The sequence below is a fragment of the Gossypium arboreum genome, chromosome 6, assembly GCF_025698485.1.
Source record: "Gossypium arboreum isolate Shixiya-1 chromosome 6, ASM2569848v2, whole genome shotgun sequence".
Classification (NCBI taxonomy): domain Eukaryota; kingdom Viridiplantae; phylum Streptophyta; class Magnoliopsida; order Malvales; family Malvaceae; genus Gossypium; species Gossypium arboreum.
Genome location: NC_069075.1, coordinates 42,309,522 through 42,328,581, shown reverse-complemented (window position 1 = coordinate 42,328,581; position 19,060 = coordinate 42,309,522).

Below are 19,060 nucleotides of genomic sequence, written 5' to 3'. Positions count from 1 at the left end.
CATATTTAAAAATGCATAACTATACAAAAATCATAAAAATACAAATATTAAAATAATAAATTTGATATAAACTTATAGGAATTTTAAAAAGACCATGAAAACTTGATTAGGATAGGATTGATCAAAATAATTAGATTGAAATCAATAAGGTTATTTGTCCAAAGAAAGCCATTAGATCAGTTGACTTGGGAATCAAACGGTTGAACTGATTTTTTTTCAATGTTTTATTTAATTGAACTGGACATACCAGTCAAACTGGCATACTTGTAGCCTGATTGGTTCGACCATCAGTCTGATTCTAAAAACTGATAAGTGTCAAAAGTAACAAAATTTAGCCTCATTCTTTGTGCATTTTTAGGTGATTATGTGACATTAATTATGAATTATATAGTCTTAATATTCATGTGTTGATGCTTAATAGGGCATTTGGGAACAACATGAGTGAAAAACAATGGAAATTAGAACATTGGAGCCAGAGGCAAATTTAGGGGGGCGGATAGAGGCCCCGGCCTCCTAAAATAGAAAATTACTATTTATGCCCTTTAGAAAATTTAAAAAATTAAATTTGTAAAGGTAATATTTCATTTTGCCCCCCTAAAATTATAAAAAAATTGATTTAACCTTTTAAAAATTATAAAGATACAAACTATTAGAAATTAAAATTTTATTTCGGCCCCCTAAAAAAATTTTCTAGCTTCGTCCCTGATTGGAGTATTCCAAAAGTTGTACACATGCAACAAAGTTTCACACGGGCAATCCAAGCTACCGTGTGTCTAGGGCATGTTGATCTTGGGACCCATGTGCACTAACAACTGAAAGTTGCAATTTTTAGGTTTTTTGACACTTTAAAAGGTATAAATAAGGACATAAATGAGGGAATAGGCAACCATCAAGAGATAGCACAAAAATTACCCAACGAATACTATTGAAACCGATTTCTAAGCAATTTTTCATTAGGATTCAAGAGTCCAAGTTGATTTTCAAGGGAGTTATCATGGTTTTCTTTTATTTTGGTGGTTGTATTGTATTTTTGGTGTTTACTTTTGTAAGTATGAACTAATTTTCTTAATACCTAGGGGAGATAAATCCTAAGATGGATTTTATTGTTTGATTTCTAGTTTTATGCAATAAAACCTTAGTTTCTTTGTTTTCAATTATGAAATACTTAATTGTTCTTGGGTTGATAATTCTACAGTGTTGATCTATGTTCGATGTGCTTAAGTCTAAGGTTGAATAAACCCTTCTTGATATTAGATCATGCATTATTGAATGGAATTGCATGTAATCCTATAAATAGGACAATATAAATCTACTAGATTATAGTCAAATCTAATAAGGGGATTCATAAAGCGAATTAATGCAATAATAAGGGTTTTAATTATAAAGAAAAATCAACCTAGAGTTAGTTGCTCTTTTGCTCGAAAGAGATATTAGCATAAATTAGGAATTTCTACGGATAGAAAAACTAAGAAAAGAAGTTGCATAAATTAGATTGAGAATTATAGATGAAATCTAGGTGGATTCTTATTTAGGTATTATTTTGTCACTTGGTTGCTATTTGACTGTGTTTGTGCTTTATTCTTTGGTGCGTTCATTAGTTAATTTAGATAGTTTATTTTAAATTTTAATTGACCCTTTAAAATGTTAGGTTAAATACTAAAAAGGTGATAATTACTAGTAATTGTAGTCCTTGAGGGAACGATATATGTACTTATCATAGCTATACTATTAATTGATAGGTGCACTTGTCTTGAGGCTAGTTTAGCATTGTTTTTGAAAAGTATTTTTAAAAAGTGTTGTCAAAAAGTGCTTTTGAGAAATAAAATATCCATTTTAGGCATGGTATTATAAGGTAACAAATAGACATTTAAATAATGTTCAAATTAGTTAATATTATGATATTTTAGCAAGAATATAAAAATGATTTATTATAACTTATTGTTAATATTTTTAATATATGAAATATTAAATTTAAATATTTCTAAGTCATTAATATTAATTATTTATAAAATTTAATTAGAATATATAAACTATATTTTAAATATTTAAATAAAACCATTAAATATTTGTAATTAGATAATTGTATTATTTTAAAAATACTTTTTATTTTTAATTAATGATTTTAACACATTTGTATTATTTTATTTTAAAATGTAATTGAATATATAATCAATATTAGATATTAACATAACATAGAAAACATAAACCTAACAAATTAAAGTATTACATGTATTTGGATTAATGTTTCAAAAGGAATAATATTTATATACCAAATTTAAATTCTAAAAGTTTTACATTAACATTTACAATTTAAAGTGAATTCATTAAATTAGAAGCTATAACATCTCTTGTTAATTCCATTTTAAAACCACTTGAATTATTTGATTCACTACCACCACCACTACCGCCATCATCATCACCACTTTTCTCATCATGCACATCTTCTGGATTAATAATAATCTTATATGCTCTGTAAACATTTCCATATTCCATAAAATCTACATCATTTCGACCAACATGTTTTCAGATAAAATTGTGTATTACCATTGTAGTAACAACGATCATCATTTGCTTTTCAAAGCTATAACTTCACACATCCCTTAAAATGACCCTTTTTTTCTTTCAAAATACCAAAAGTTCATTCAATCACACTAAGTAATGATGAATGTGAATGATTGAATATATCTTCTTTACCAAGTGATAGCTTGTTCATTTTAATATTTTTCGTGCTTAAATTGACTTGTTCTTGAATTAGTTCTTGCTAATTGGTGAATTTGTGTTTAAATATTGACAGGGACGAAATTTAGGTGCTTTAAATCAAAGACAAGCAAAGAAGGGATTAAATTGAAGCATGGGAAATAGAAGAGGAGTCGAATCGTAAATGTGGGACATTTGAGGGGCTAGCTAGAATTTTGACCTTGTAAAAGCTAAATTTAGAAAATAAAATCTGATATCATTTCATGTAATTAGTGGATATGTGGAACTAGCCTAATATTAGTATCTGGTTTATGTATAAATAGGTAGTATGGTACACTTGAAAAATCACACTTGAATTCACCTGGAATTGAATAGAATTATTTATTCCCTTTCAATTTCATGCGTCAGTAGCATACTGCTATTCCATTTCCATTTCATTGTTTCTTTGCAAAGTTGTTTAATTATTTTCCAAGTGTAACAGCCCAATTTTCAGTGGTGTCAGAAACAGTGGTTTGAGACCACCAAATCCTACGAGTGAGCTCATAAATTTTATTATTTAATATTTACAAGTCAAAAATGATTTTTGGAGAATTTTTGAAATAGCAATTTGTGTATTATAAGAATTTATTTAGATATGGGTTTAGAAAACGAGGTATCGTGACCTCGATTTTATAAATCAAGCCGTAAATATTTTTATAAATATTTACAGAGTGTCATTAAGTTAGTACTAAAGTTTCGTTAGAAAATTTTAATGTTTTGGTAGTTAATTGATTTAAAAGGACTAAATTGTAAAAGGTGCAAAACTTGTTAATTAGAGAAATAAGGGTTAAATAGCTTAAGTGATGAATAAGGAAGGAATAAAGGGACAAAATGCCACAAAATGAATGGCTGAAATGGCAGGAGAAGAAAAAACTCAAAGGGTTAGGTGATCTAAGTGTAAAGTTGGAAATAAAAATAAAATTTAATTGGTTAAAAAGGAAGATTAGAAGAAATCTAGACATTTCTTCACAATTATCAGCCAAAATCAGCCATAGGAGGTCTTCAAGAAGCTGAGTTTTCATATTTTCACTTCATGTGAGTCAGTTCTTGTTCCTTTCATGAAATTTTTGTGTTTTTAAGACTTTTACAATTACGTCCAACTATCTGTTTCATTAGTTTTTGATTTAGTTAGAAATTTTGAAAGTTACCATGGATGAGTGCAGGATGTTTGGGATGTATTAAAATGGATTTAAAGCTTTAATTATGTTATATGATGGTTTTATTAAGTGATTTTAAAGGGAATTGATTTTTTGAACCAAATTGTAAAAATGATTAAATCTTAGGGTTTGGTATTAAATTCTATTAATCAAAGGCACTGCAATAACTTAGAATATTTATATACAATGTTATTTGAGAAAAAATAGCTTATATGATGGGCTAATTGGTGGAGGACTAAAGTGCACAAATTGTAAAAGTTGGGGTAATTTTGTAATTTTGAAAATTAAGGAGTATAAATTGTGAGATGAATTAAAATTTAAGTATGTTCTAGTGAAAGAGTAATTTCGTATTTTAGATCAAGAGCCTATAGATAATCGTGGAAAAGAGAAATTAGCAAAATAGTCCCTAAACTATTATAAATTCTACAAATTAGCCCAGGTAAGTTCGTATGTTTAAAATTTTATGATTATTTGTTAATTTAAGAATGATATAATGTGTTATTTCATATATTTATTATGGAATTATGGTTATTGTAAGAATATGAAAAAAAATGAATTGAAAGTTCAAATTAAGTGAAATGCATGATTAAATACAATTGTTCTGGAACACAACATGAATTGATGGAAAAGACCATGGTTGGACCATGGAAATGATTAAATGTAAGACCATAGCTGGGCTATGGCATTTTCATGAAAAGACCATAACTGGGTTATGACACTACAAGTGAAAGACCATGGCAAGCCATGGCAATACTTGTGTAAGACCATAGTTGGACTATGGCATCAAGAAAAATATTGTACTCAAATCTATAAGACGTTTTCTAATTTGACAAGGAATGGTAAGTGTCATAAAAAATTAATGTGATAGAATATATTAAGTTATTGTTACTGAGCTCAATCAAGTGAATTCATCATTTGGAATTGTGAATGGTAGGAAATGATAGTGATATGCGTGTTTAATAAATTACTATAGTATGGCCTGTAAGACTTACTTTTAAATCCAATGAACTTACTAAGCTTCATTAAGCTTACTTGTGTGTTTAATGTTCTTGTAGATTAACGTATGGTTGGGAGATCGGATCAACTCATCAAGTCACACTATCCAGCTTTTTCCGGTAGTTTTTATAATGTACATTTTAATTTATATGGCATGTATAGGGTTGAGTTGGTTTGTGTAAAATTTAAAAATTATATTTTGTTATACTCCCAATTCAACTTATGTATATATGGTTTAATTATGTTGATGTAAGTGTTGAGTTAATTTTTGATGTTAATTAGCTCATGGTTATATATGTGATAATATGATCATATTAGAGTTAGAAATTGGTTGTTTTAGAGATCTTGATATGGTCTATATGTGTAAAGTTTGAAGTGTGTAGGTTAAGGTCATGAATGGGTGAGAAAATAGGCTGTAACATGGCTTATTTTCATCCACACGGGCAAAGACATAGGCGTGTGTCTCAGCCGTATGTGACACACAGCCTGGCACATGGGCATGTAGACTGGCAGTGTGTCCCCTGTATCTTGAAATCTAAAAACAGAATGCCCAGGTTTTTACACATGGCCTAGCACACGGGCGTGTGGCTTAGCCGTGTGACTCAAGTCAGAGAGTTACACGGGTAAGGACATGAGTTGGGACACGGCCATGTGCTTCACATTGAATGCCCACATGGCCTAAGAAATGGGTGTGTTTCTTGACCGTGCGAGCCATGCGGCCTAACTACACGGGCGTGTGTTCCCTGTATATAAGAAAATTTTGAAATTTCATGAAAAATTCTCTGAGTTTCTAATTTGGTCCCGATTTATTTTTGAAGCGTATTTTGGGCCTTAAGAGCTCTTATAAGGGACAATATAATTGTGTTATGGTTTTTAAAATGTTTATTAAATGTTGTGAAATACTCGTGTGATAGTTCGTAAAGTTTGATAATATTTCATAAACCTATTCCGATGACAGTTAAGGGTTAAAGGTGTTACACCAAGTCCCTTCCCTTCCCAACTTCCACCATTTTCATTCAAATCCACTCCATAACCAACCAAAACATGATTAAATTCATGCTTCACTAAATTTAAATTAGAATTAGGCCAGTATTTTTTTCGATAAAAAATCATGAGAAATTGTATCCGCACTAAAAATCCTTCAAATCGGTATTCACTATCTCTCCATAATATCGGGATTGACAAATTCATCCATTAAAGTTAACTCGATTTCAATTTAAAAAGCGCGTTGGGTTGGAATCGTTTTGGCGTACAGTTGGGAAGACGAGTCACCGTGTTGTATTCAGATTTTCGTGAACAAGTTAAGGGAGATAGTGATCGGATTTAAACGTTCCGCGCAGTTGAGGCTGTTAATCCAAGTTAGGTTTTTCATAACGCAAGGCTTCTAGGGTCTTGAATTGCGAACGCGTGTATCGCAGTTAGACAATCGGTAAGGGTTGGTTTGCAGGGCATACCAGGATCAACTATGAGATGAATAATTAGTGGTTAAGACGTTCTTAGCTGCTATAACCAGCTTATTGTTTGGAGGAGAAACTTATTTTCGAGCACCGATTAAAAAATCGAAACCTACTGAGTCTAAGGCTAAGGCTTTATAACTGTATTTACAAAATCTGAATTTATTTCCCAATTTAATTTAATTTTCAATTCATTTAGTTGTTTATTTATGCTATTTCATTTATTTTCTAGTCATTTCAAAACTCCCTTAATTTATTTAATTTATTTTTCAGTAGGTCCGTTTAGAGTCTTGAGCACAACTATTGCCACGATTATCGGCTTGACCGAAATTCTGTTCACAAGAAAAACACGGAAGTTGATCATAATATTCAATCCCTGTGGACTCGACCCTAGTACTATTTAATATTATTTAAAAGTTATTTTAATTGTAGAAATTATTTTTTGTGCTTTCGACGTCAATCAAATTTTGGCGTTGTTGCCAAGGATTGAAAATATTCTTCTAACTTCTATTTGTTTTCCTTATGACCAGATCAGAACTGAGAACTCTAGAGTTTGAACCAAAAATAGAGAAGTTGGCTCGAAAACTGCGAAGAGAAGTCATTCAACGCGATAAACGACCACATCTCGAGTTCAAAATCGTATCTTACATCGATGACATTTTCTCATTTGACAAACCAGAGGAGATGGCAGAGCAAACTATACGCCAACTCGCTGCAGCCCCAAATGAACAACAACCCCTATGTATAACTTATCCGACAGAAAGAACGTCGTTTGAGTTGAGGTCTAGCTTGATTCATCTATTGTCCACCTTTCACGGACTATAAAATGAAAATCCGCACACTCATCTCAAAGAATTTCATATGGTCTGTACAAACATGAAGCTTCAATGAGTAACCGATGATCAAATTAAACTTCGTGTTTTTCCTTTCTCATTAGCCGACTTTGTTAACTGACTCTGCTAAAGCATGACTATTTTATTTACCACCGGGATTTGTCAATACATGGTCTGACATGTCTCGTTTATTTCTTGACTGGTTCTTTCCAGCATCTCGAGCAGTCGAACTAATAAGGGTCATTATAAGAATCCGTGAAAAGGAGACTGAATCACTCTACGATTATTGGGACTGGTACAAAAAATTGTGTGCAAGTTACCCACAACATGGACTAACTAAATAGTCACTCTTACAATATTTCTATGAGAGGTTGCTCTAGATGAAAATGAAAGTGATAGATGCTACAAGTGGAGGGGCACTCGTTAATATGACTCTTCGGAGAGCACGAGAGTTGATTTCGACAATGGCTGCGAACTCTCAACAATTTCGACCAACTACAGAACCTATGAGACAAGTTCATGGGTTATGTTCTCTATCTCTAGAAGATACAATTGATAAGATGGCCAACATTGTTCAAAATTTGCTTACAGATAAAACAAGCCCAGCACAGTTGTGCGAAATTTTCACTATACCAGACCACCCAATAGACTTATGTTCAATTTTACGTGAAGACTCGATAGAACAAGTAAATGTTATCAAAAAATTTCCAGGGCTACCCCAAAAGCGATATGATCCTTACTCGAACACATATAATGTGACGTGAAAAGATCACCCAAATCTAAGTTACAGGCCAAGTCCTCAATTCAATGAACCTTACCAACAGAGGTAGCCTCCGAATCAACAATTACCACCCCAAAGTTGTCTTTGGAAGCCATAGTGGAAAGGCTAGTAAATAGTACTGAGAAGTTTCAACAAAAACAGACATGCATTTGCAGGAGTTAGATAAGCAAGTGAGCAAGCTTGTGCTCACAGTTAGCCGTTTGGAGTCTCAAGGTAAGCAAGTTTCAGCAAGAAATGATCGCAATGGTAGTCCTTGTCCAACATGTCCCCAACCAAAATTAGATGAACAGGGGTAATTTGGTCATTATTTTTTAGGTCTGTAATCTATTAAAAAAGGCCAAAAATTGGTTGAACAAACTATACACTAGGATGCAACACATTTCATGTTTTAGAATTTTTCTCTTCATCTTTTAGGATTTAGTTTTCTTCTCTTTAGCTTTAGGGTTTAGTTCATGTTTATTTCTGGTTTTACTTAGTTTCCATAGTTCTTAATTAAGTTAGTTATTACTATAGCTAGTGTTTATTTACTTGTTTAGTACTTCAAGCTCCTTGTATTTTTCAGTTTAATCCTAGTTTCAATGCAACTCAATTTCCTTTTAGTTTCAGCATAAAAAAAATTGATTTTTAAGTGTTCTTCTACATATTTTTGGCTACCATTGTTATTGTTTTCAAGCTTCCTCAAGAAAAGCCCAAGCTTTTCTCATTTTTCTTGTGTTTTTATTTATGTTTATTGTGTGTGATTATTGTGTCTTTGTTTGTTTAAATCTGAGTTTGGGTAACGAAATCATAGGTGTTTGGTTGGTAACTAATTTGTCTAAATTGGTAAAATTGAGGTCTGAAGGTAAATTAAGCCAATTTAGGAGTAATAATGATTTAGATTCCTAATTCAAAGGATAACCAACCACATAGAAATCAACCAACCACTTTCTATTATTGTATCTGTTAGTTTCATACTTTGCTTGATTTACAATTTAGTCTTTGTTCATTTCTAGATAATTAATTAGTGTAATTAACCTTTTGTATGGCTTGTCTTATTATAATTGCTTAGTGAGTAGTTAGCTATCACTTAATCGTCGCCTTCTGTGGGTTCAATCCTTGAAGTACTCCGGTGTTTCATTAAACATTAGAATACAACTGACTGCTTTATTATTTGATTGTGTTAGTGTTGAGTTCTCATCCTCGGTGATTGCGTGTCAATGGCCGGGGCACAATCATATAATAGCCAACTCTCAAGGATAAAGTGTGTTGGTATCATGGCTTACTTCTAGTATGAAACTTAAAAGAGAAAATAGAGAGGTAATAATGATCTCCTAATGCTTAAGCACGAGAGTATTGTGCTAGTTATGTACAAGTGGGAGATATTGGATTTGAATGCCCTTAATAGACACCCATTTCTAATTTTTTTTAGGCTAAAAGGTCAAAAAGGCCCTCATTAAAAAATAAAAAAATTAATTGAGCATTTATGAAAAATATGCACCTAATTGATTTTTTATTACACGATGCCTCTAATGAAGCAATCGGCCCTTCAGTCAACAAAAACTGTTAATTAACCCTTCAACTTTTTTTTGTTATATGACAAAGTGCACATTATTGAGTTCTCGGTGACAAAGAAAAAGAGTAACCATGAAAAAATACACTTAATTGAGCTGTCAGTGACAAAAAAAAAATACACCAAATTGAACCCTTTAATTTTCTTTTTATTACATGATGGCAGGTTATTATTATTTTAATACAATATTAGATAAATAATTTTGGTACATTCCAAAGCAACAAGGCAAAAAGTTAGAATATGCAGGTGGGTGAAGGTATAAAATTTGCAATTTTGTTTTCCTGTTTACGATATTTTGCACAATAATGGAGACGAGGATGTTGAGTGATTAAAATAATTGGAATAAAACATATGATGAAAATAGATTGATGACATTCACTATTCATACTTCATAATAACTCTTGTATGGATAATCAACCAATAACTTTCAAGTAAGATGCAAATTAACCAAATCTTGCATGATTTAACCATTAAGCTCTTCTTTTGTTCCAGAAAAAACTTGGCATAACAAAAGATAATCAAGTTAGGTGAAACAAACATGTCAGTTATGATAAAAAGAGACATTAATATGGATATCTTTCAAAGAAGACATGAGAATGATTCCTATACTATATGTGTGTGAAAGGAATGAGCAGAGAGCGTGATGAGATGATGATATGATGTTACATGCAGAATGAGAGTAAGATTGATTTTTGAAGCAAAAGAGATAAGCTTTGGGTTGGCCACTAAATCTCAGTTGCATTATGCCAGTGCTTTATCTGATCTCACAACCAAAGCAATTAAACCATTCAGATATGGGGGCAGTGGGAAATCCTCCAAGCACTGTGCTTGGATTTATCAGGCAATTAGCTAGTTCATGTTTGAAGCCTAACCTTTTCCCCTTTGCAATCCATGAAATTTAATCAGTTTTCACTTCATCATTTAAGCCTACTTCAGCATTCGTTATCGTGACGTGAATGCCTTCTTCTTATTTTGCTTCTCCTTCACATATCATCATCTTCACCTTTTCATCTAAAACATATTATTTTACCCACTTTGTTTAATAATCATATTAAGTAAATAGCTGAAATAGATTAAAATAATGAGATATTTAACTTCTATCCAACAATTTTTAAATATTATATTATTAATATCATAATTAAATATTAAATCATTTTAAAATAAATATTTACTTTTTATCAAACAAAATATTCCATACATCATTTTTATTAATTTACCAATCAATTTTCTAATATAAATTTATTACTTATAATAAAATTTAGTACTAAAATTATTATTTAATTTTGAACACTTAATTCTTCAGTTTATCAAATAGTTTATGTTATGCTTGTCTTTTATTTTTAAAAATTTATTAATATACATATTAGGACTTTTTGGATGATTGGTGCGTTTATCTGCGATTGGTATAAAAATAATAGTGACGGTAAAATTAAATATTGTAACGATACTATAATATAAGATAAAAAAAAAAACTAAACAGAAATAAACAGGAAACTTAATTAGGCAATAAACTATTATAAAAAATCATTATGTTATACATACAGATACTTTTATCAATTAATCTAAATTATTTATTTATCAACCATTCTTTTTACTAAAGACGAATCCATTTCTTCTTGGCCAATGAGCCATCAACAAGTGGCAACCAAGTGAAGTCTTCTAATCCATCATAGTAGCTAGAGACCAACCCATGTATCCATTGATTTTCTTATCAATTTTTTAAAAGAATTTATTAAAAATATGTGAATGAAAAATTTCAATTCCACCAGTATGATTAAAGAGTAACATTTGTGATTTTTAGTTAATTCTTTTAATATTATATGAACACGTTAACAACTTGTGATTTTTTTTTGTGAAGTCTAAAATAAATATTATAAAATTTAAAAAAAAAACCTTTTTAAAGTTGGAAAGAGTTAGGTGTTATGGATTTTCCTCTAATTAGTATGAACTTTTTCTATTCTAACTCTAATATATGATGTGTGAGTTAGTTGTATTTATTAAAACGGCTATAACTGTAAATTGCTTCAATATAATTACTTTGAATAAATTCTTTTTCATCCTTATATATTTACATTTAAATTGATAATGTTAAAACAATCTGTTTGCTTTCTATAAATTAGTTGAAGAAAAGAAATATTTAAATATTTATAAAAATTCAATATCAAACTCAGATTATTAATATAATGATATTCTATCAATTTTAGTGAAGTTGTATAGTATTTTTTTATTTTATTTTTTTGTAAATTAGTTAAAATAAAATAATTGTACAATAAGTTGGTTGAGCCTTAACTTGATTAGCATGAGTATTGTTTTCAATCTAGAAGGACATGGGTTTAAATACGCTGAAATGCATTATCCTCCTATTTATGGGTTAGGGAGGGATTATGAGTAATTTTAAGCATTATCTCAAAAATAATATTTACTGAACAAAACCTATAATGAGATTGTACAACAAATTATTTTTCTACTAGAGATTACAATATTAGAGGTAAAATAATATATTTACTTGCTTAAAAACCAAATGTAAATTAAAATAATATTTACTTTATTATATTATATTTTATTATTAAAACTTAAATCTAAGAGTGGAACCATTTTAAATATAATTAAAAAAGAATTATTTTGAAATTTTAAAACTAACCCAAAATTTATTGTTTCCATATTTGTTCACATTCCTCCTTTTATATTATACTAGTTTTCTTACTCAACAATGCATAGGTTTAGTTGTAGATATTAATTAAAATAATTTTATAATTTTATATAAATTTAATTTTATTATTAATGATGGGTATTGAATCTACCAAAACAAATCTTACACTTAAAAATAAAATATAACAATCTCACAATAAATGTTTTGATAGTGTTTGAATTTCTCACAACTAGTGCACCTACGCCCAACAAACTTGCAATTTTGCATAAAATTAAGGAAGGGATTAAAGTATAATGAAATTAAATAGAAATAAGAAAACAGTAAAATAATAAATAGAAATTGATTTTTGAAATAAAATAAAATAAATTGAATTGATGAATGTTACAATCTTGGGTAGGACGTCGATCTTAGTTCCAAAATTGATAACGGACTATGGATGTCTTCTTGCTCACTGGTAAGTTAGTTATAATGATTGAGGATGCCTCAACCACCATTTCTTCTTTAATCTTAAATTAATTGTAGAACCACTAAATGATTAACTCTTACTAAACGACTGTCAATTTATTGATTGTCCATAAAAACTCCAAATCGATATGTTAACTATGGATTTAGGATTTTAATGCCTCCTATCTATTTTTTACAAAATCAATATGGTGGTGCCAATCCCAAATTGTCAATTATTGTATCGATTTAAAGTTCTTATGCACAATTCATATTATTTCAAAAATTAATTTTTTTTTTTAAAAAAAAAAAGCCAAAGAAGAGAGAGTGAGAGACAAATGGAAGGCATCCAAATAGTTTTGTAAAAATAAAAATAAAAGGACCTTATAAAATTAAAAAGATTAGGTCCAAAATTTTGGACCTCAAATCATTAGCAGGAAGTGTGTGTATATTTTCAAACTATATAATCAGTGATCATTAACTATATAATCACCTCAAACAATTAGATTTTCTGGGCATTCACATTATCAACAATAATTTTAAGTCAGACTTCATTCAACCTATCAACATCCATGCCATCCTCCTCCAGTACCCTATTTATCTTCATTCTCCACTAATGACTTTGTTAGCTATGTAGTCTTCCTTTTCGCTTCAAATCATCATTCTTCTCTTTCATTTCTGCCAAATCTTATCCGATTTGAAATATGAGTTTAAAATTTTAAATTTTACTTAAATCTATTAGTATTTACAAATAGTTAATCCAAACTCATTTTAGGTCTACTTATATTATTTTTTAATGTAAATTTTAATAATTTTTTAATTAAAATTTTATATCTTAACATTTTCTAAGATATACATTACAGTTGCTTATGTATTACTATATATTTAATTTTCATATGTTATAAATTAATAATTTATAAAATTGGTGAGAGATCCACTTATACCGATATAAAACTTAAATGGTTTTACACTCTTTTGTAACTTTTTATACCGATATAAAATTTTAGATGCATGACCAATACAAACATATTGACAATTTCAATGGTTGGATAAATTACGGAATTGTGTAAAACCGCATAAGTTTTAAACTAATTTAAATGGATCCTTTCTTATAAAAATAATATAATATAAAAAATTACAAAATTTAAAAAATGAATTAAATTCGACTAAACTCAAACCTTAAATATTCAAACCTAAATCCGATTAATATTTTATACGGACTTAAATTTTTATTAATCTAATTTTTCTGGCTTATTTCATCGTACCCCTCCAAAATTTGAACGGCACTTGAAGGACCTCGGGATCACCATAAAGCCCTCTTAGAGCTTTGATAGGCTAAGCCCATTTCACCAATACCAAGATCTGGATAGCCCGTATGAAACGAATTCCTCATACCCATTATCTTTCTAGCTTGTGACAATGATTCTGAATTTCCCATGGCTTGGCATTATGTCTATTACCTACATCATCTTCTTGTTTATTCTGTGATTGTTCATCCATTTGTTGTTGCTTCTTCTATGTATTCCCAGATTGTCCAACGAAATCAAGTCTCCTCATTGCATTGTCTGCATTAGCCATGAACATGTATCTATGAAATCCAAATCTTTTTTGTGGGATACTGAAACAGGAAGAGAAAGTGCTCTCACGGCAAAGCGAACCTTAAAATATCTCCTACATGGGTTTAAAAGTAGTCATTTTCTCCAAATTTATCTCTAAAGAGGAAAAATCTTAATTAAATTAATAAACTTTGATTTAGTGTATCTATGCATATTCCCTTTTTCACTTAATTTGTTGAATAATTAAACAATGAGATTGAATTTAACTAAAGATTTGGGAATGAGATTGTTACTCGATTTATGAGTTTGGTCTGCCGGAATTTTTATTTTACTCTCAAACTCGTTTTCAAAAATAATAAAATATTTTAAAGTTGTTAAAATTTATGTTTTAGTTATTACTAAATTATTTAAAAGTTTTTGTGTAATTAAAAATTGTTATTGTATAACATTCTCTATTCGTATCGATTATACCAGCCGAAAGTTCTCATTTCCCTTTTTTACTTCAATTCATTTTTTTCACAAAACAACTTTGAACATTGTAAATCTACAAACCAAAGTCTAAATAGCTTTCCTCTTATTTCTGACACAAATCGACTTGGACTTAAGACATGTTCTTTTACTCATCGATTTGCACTACTCAACCGTACCGATTGTCAAATCATCACTTGAAGCTTGCTACCTAAACTTTTTTTTTTAAAAGAAAAAGCCTTAACAACTTAAATAAAAACTTTTAAACAAAGATAGTGATCATTTTAAAATTTTTAAAGTTGAGTGACTAAAACATAAATTTAATAATAATTTAGTGACCTTCGTAATATATTTGAACTAATTTCAAATTATAAGTAACAATTTTATTAAAAAATAAAAGTAATATTATATCCTAAAAAATTACTAATAATTAACCTGTAAATAACAAAAATATGAATTTCTTAATATATTTAATAAATTATTTTTTCTCAGAATTTAATTAATTAAATGTATAAAAAATAAAGTTCAAAAAGTATTACATTCATATTTCAAATATATATATATATATATATATATATTGCATTTGAAAATTAAAGCGTGAGTGCTCCACAAATGTCAAGTTTTGCTGCTCAACACTTGGTGGCTTGGTTATTTAAAAGTCTAATTTTAAAACTAGTTTGTATGATAAATTTACAAATTATTTTTATATTTATTATCAAATTAATTTTTAAAATATATATCTGACCTATTAAAAAATCTTGATATTTTTAAAACTATTCTCAAACCTATAAAAATTTTAAAATGTTTTATATTTATTCTCAAATCTATAAAATTATTTTTTTGCTGAATTAATACATATAAATGCGATTTTTACATCAATAATATAAAATAAATATCAAAATAGGATAAGGGATTAATATTCACAAAAATAGGCAAATACAATAGTAAATAATTGATTTCTTTGACCAATCGACGGCACCGCTTTCTTGTTAAAAAAAATTAAAATTTTTGGGTGCAGCCTGGCCAACCAACGACACTCGTATATAAAATCCAAAATAAGATTCTTTATAACAGTATACACATAAAAAGAAAAAAATATTTTTTTATTGTTGTCGTTGATGTGTCAAGCAACACTCTATTATTTTTAATGAAATATTTTTTAAGTTGAAAAAATACACTGATATAATAAAATTTATCGAGTATTGAAACTCAAACCATGACTGACGAGTCACATTCGCGGCAACCCGATGCTGCCGGGTTGTCGGACGGGTCACATTCGCCTGCAGCACCGAGTTGCCACAGAAGTGACCCGTCGGTCATGGGTCCGAGTTTCATTACCCAAAAATTAAAATACCAGTGTTTTTTTCTTTTCAATTTTAAAAAAAAATATTTTATTATTATATTATTATTTTTTATTATAAAAGGAGGTTGGTTTGGTCCCCCAACCCCCACACATCAGTTCTTGAGTTGAAGTGAAAAAAAAAAATTGAAGCTCCTCCCCTCCCTCGTTCGAAAATTGCAATTAAATTTCTTCACTGGTATTTTAGAATGTTAGTACTAATTGTTTTGACATTTTAATTTTTTATATTACAATTTATTTTGTTTGCTATGGTTTAAAGAATAGTCAAATGTTTTTTCTTTTTTAATAGTTAGTTATTTTATTATAATTTTGTATATTTACTTTTGTTGTTATTTTATTAAGTTTTTTTGTTCTATTTTTGCAATTTCAAAAAAAAAATGAAGAATCAATTTTTTGTAGCAATTCATTTTGATTGTGTTATTTTAGAAAAAATCGTTGGTTGTATTTTTGAAACTCGTCAAAAAATCAGAATGAGATCCAATAGGAATGTGTCCATCGGTGATAAGAAAGAGAAGGTCAGTAGAAAACTTTCTCAGCGTTGTAGAAGAAGGATGCTGAAACTATTTTACAAATTTCTAGTTTCTTTAAATCCTATCAAATTTATCGATATGGGATTTCTAGACGATAACGACGTCAAGACAATGGTCGTATTGTATTTCTCGCTAGGGAGGTTGAACACTGAATTGATTCAGTTATTTATTGAGCTAGCAGATGCGAAGCCCATTGAAAATGTAACACAGTTAAGTCAACAATATGAAGTTGAAGACTTATGTGCAGAGGTTCCCAAGTCGTCTATGCACGGTTTTGACATCGATCTCAACATTAGATGTTCAGATCAATACGGTGGTAGATTATAGATACATCTAGTCGTTATTGAAACTAATACGTTTGGTGAAGATGGAGTCGGTAATAATGATTGTTCTGATCACGAAGGTGAAGATTTTAGTGACCCCGATTTAGACAATGTCCCAGATGATATCGACGACGAAGGACCAGATGATGAAAATGATCACACCCTTTTGGTCGAAAACCCAAGTTACGGTATCGTCATATGACCTATATGTCGATCGTCGATCTGCGTATGCTTTTGAGTTCCCCAAGTATCTGGACATCATACTTGCTCACCTGATGTTACAATATCTTAAATCAAAATAGTTGTTCGTAGGTCAAAAATTCGTGAACAAAGACGAGTGTGTTGGTGCCATTAAGTGTTATATTTTGAAGGTGTCTGCCGACTACAATGTGGCTAACTCTAAATCAATGATCTATGTTGGTGAGTGTTAGAAGTTGACAGAAGGGTGTAAGTGATGGGTAAAAGGTTCATTTATCTAGAGGTCCTAGCAATGGGAGATACAGAAATATGTTGGGTCTCATACACGCACTTCTGCTCGTATGACGTAGGACCACCGCAAGCTTAATTCAAAAACCATTCGCAACTGTATATTGGCAATGGTTAAAGATGACCCTACCATTACTGTATCGGTGCTGATTGTCAATATGCAAGAATGGTTCCATTATCGAGTTTCATACCGGAAGGCATGGTTGGCTAAACAAATGGTCATGGATCAGTTGTACAGAAATTAGGATGCGTCTTCATCAAACTCTAAAGGTGGATTTTTGCAATTCAAGAGTACGTTTTAAGGACTGTCGTTGAGTTGCAGACATTGCCTTATCACTATCGGGGAAACCAACTACATCCGAGGAAAAAAAAATTTCACCGTATGGTTTGGACATCTAGTCCATGCATTCAAGTCTTTCCCCACTATAAGCCGCTTGTGATATGAGACCTAACTGTATAGGAAATATACTCAGATCCTCCTCATTGCGATTGCACAAGACGAGAACCTGAACATTCTACCGATAGCCTTTTCTATTGTCGAAAGAAAAAACTCGAACTCATGAGAATTTTTCGTGGAGAACTTGTAAAGATATGTTGTCACTTAAGACAATGTTTATATAATTTCCAAATCAATCAAAGGGGCTAGTTGCCACAATTAGGCATTTGGGTGTTTCGTGGAGATCCATCTACTACATCAAGAACATTGCGGTGAACTTCCACAAAGAATTAAAAAATGTGGATTGGTGAAGACAAGTTGTGAACATGGGTAAATTATCTGTCTCATTTTTTTTCCATATGTTTAGAGTTGGGCAAACGACACATAACATGTTGTAACAGTTCAAGGTACGAGGTGGAGCCATATCAATTCAGACGAAGATCGGCTGACCTCAAAGCTGATATGCATGATCAAACGACTACTACATTACAGGAGTGGTTTGGGAGTATGGAGCCCTAACAATAGGCTCAAAGTTTCTATAACTGTTCGAGATATGGTCATATGACCACCAATTTGGCAAAGGCCACTAATGTAGTATTGAGACATACACGATATCTCTCAATTGCATCTATATTATCAGCTACTTTCTATCGGATGGCCACACCGATGTCGACAATAGGGTTAGACAAAAAAATCAAATAAATGCGAGGTTCATGCATGTTGAGGTGGTTAGGAAGGCAATGGCAATCAACAGCCGAAAAGCGAAAACCATGAACGTTTAATTATATTCTCAACATTATAAAACGTTTTGGGTGATAAAGATCATCGATTGTTGACGGCGTATCCCACTTAGGTTATACGGAGCTGATCTCCTAAACAAGGGATGCGACTATAGGAAATTTTAGACACTTCATTACTTGTGAGCGCATGTTGTTGCAACATGCGTTGATGCCTCTATCAATATCAAACAATATATCGATGAGGTATACAAACTAGAACACACGTTACGTATTTGGGGAGATGAGTTCCTAAGAATTTGGAATGTGTCAATGTGGGAAGTTCCTCCGCTGGCTTTTGAGTTGGTCCTAAACTGCAATCTCCGTAGGAAGCCTAAAGGTAGCCTACATGTCACTTGGATAAGAAATGACATGGACATAATGGAAATGGTCAACACTAAATATTGTAGCGTGTGTAGATCAGCGGGTCATAATCGAAGCAAATGCCTGCATTAAAACCACCACCCAAAAGAGTTGTCTCGGCCAAATAGAATGTAAATTATGAATTAAATTTTCATTCTTATTTCA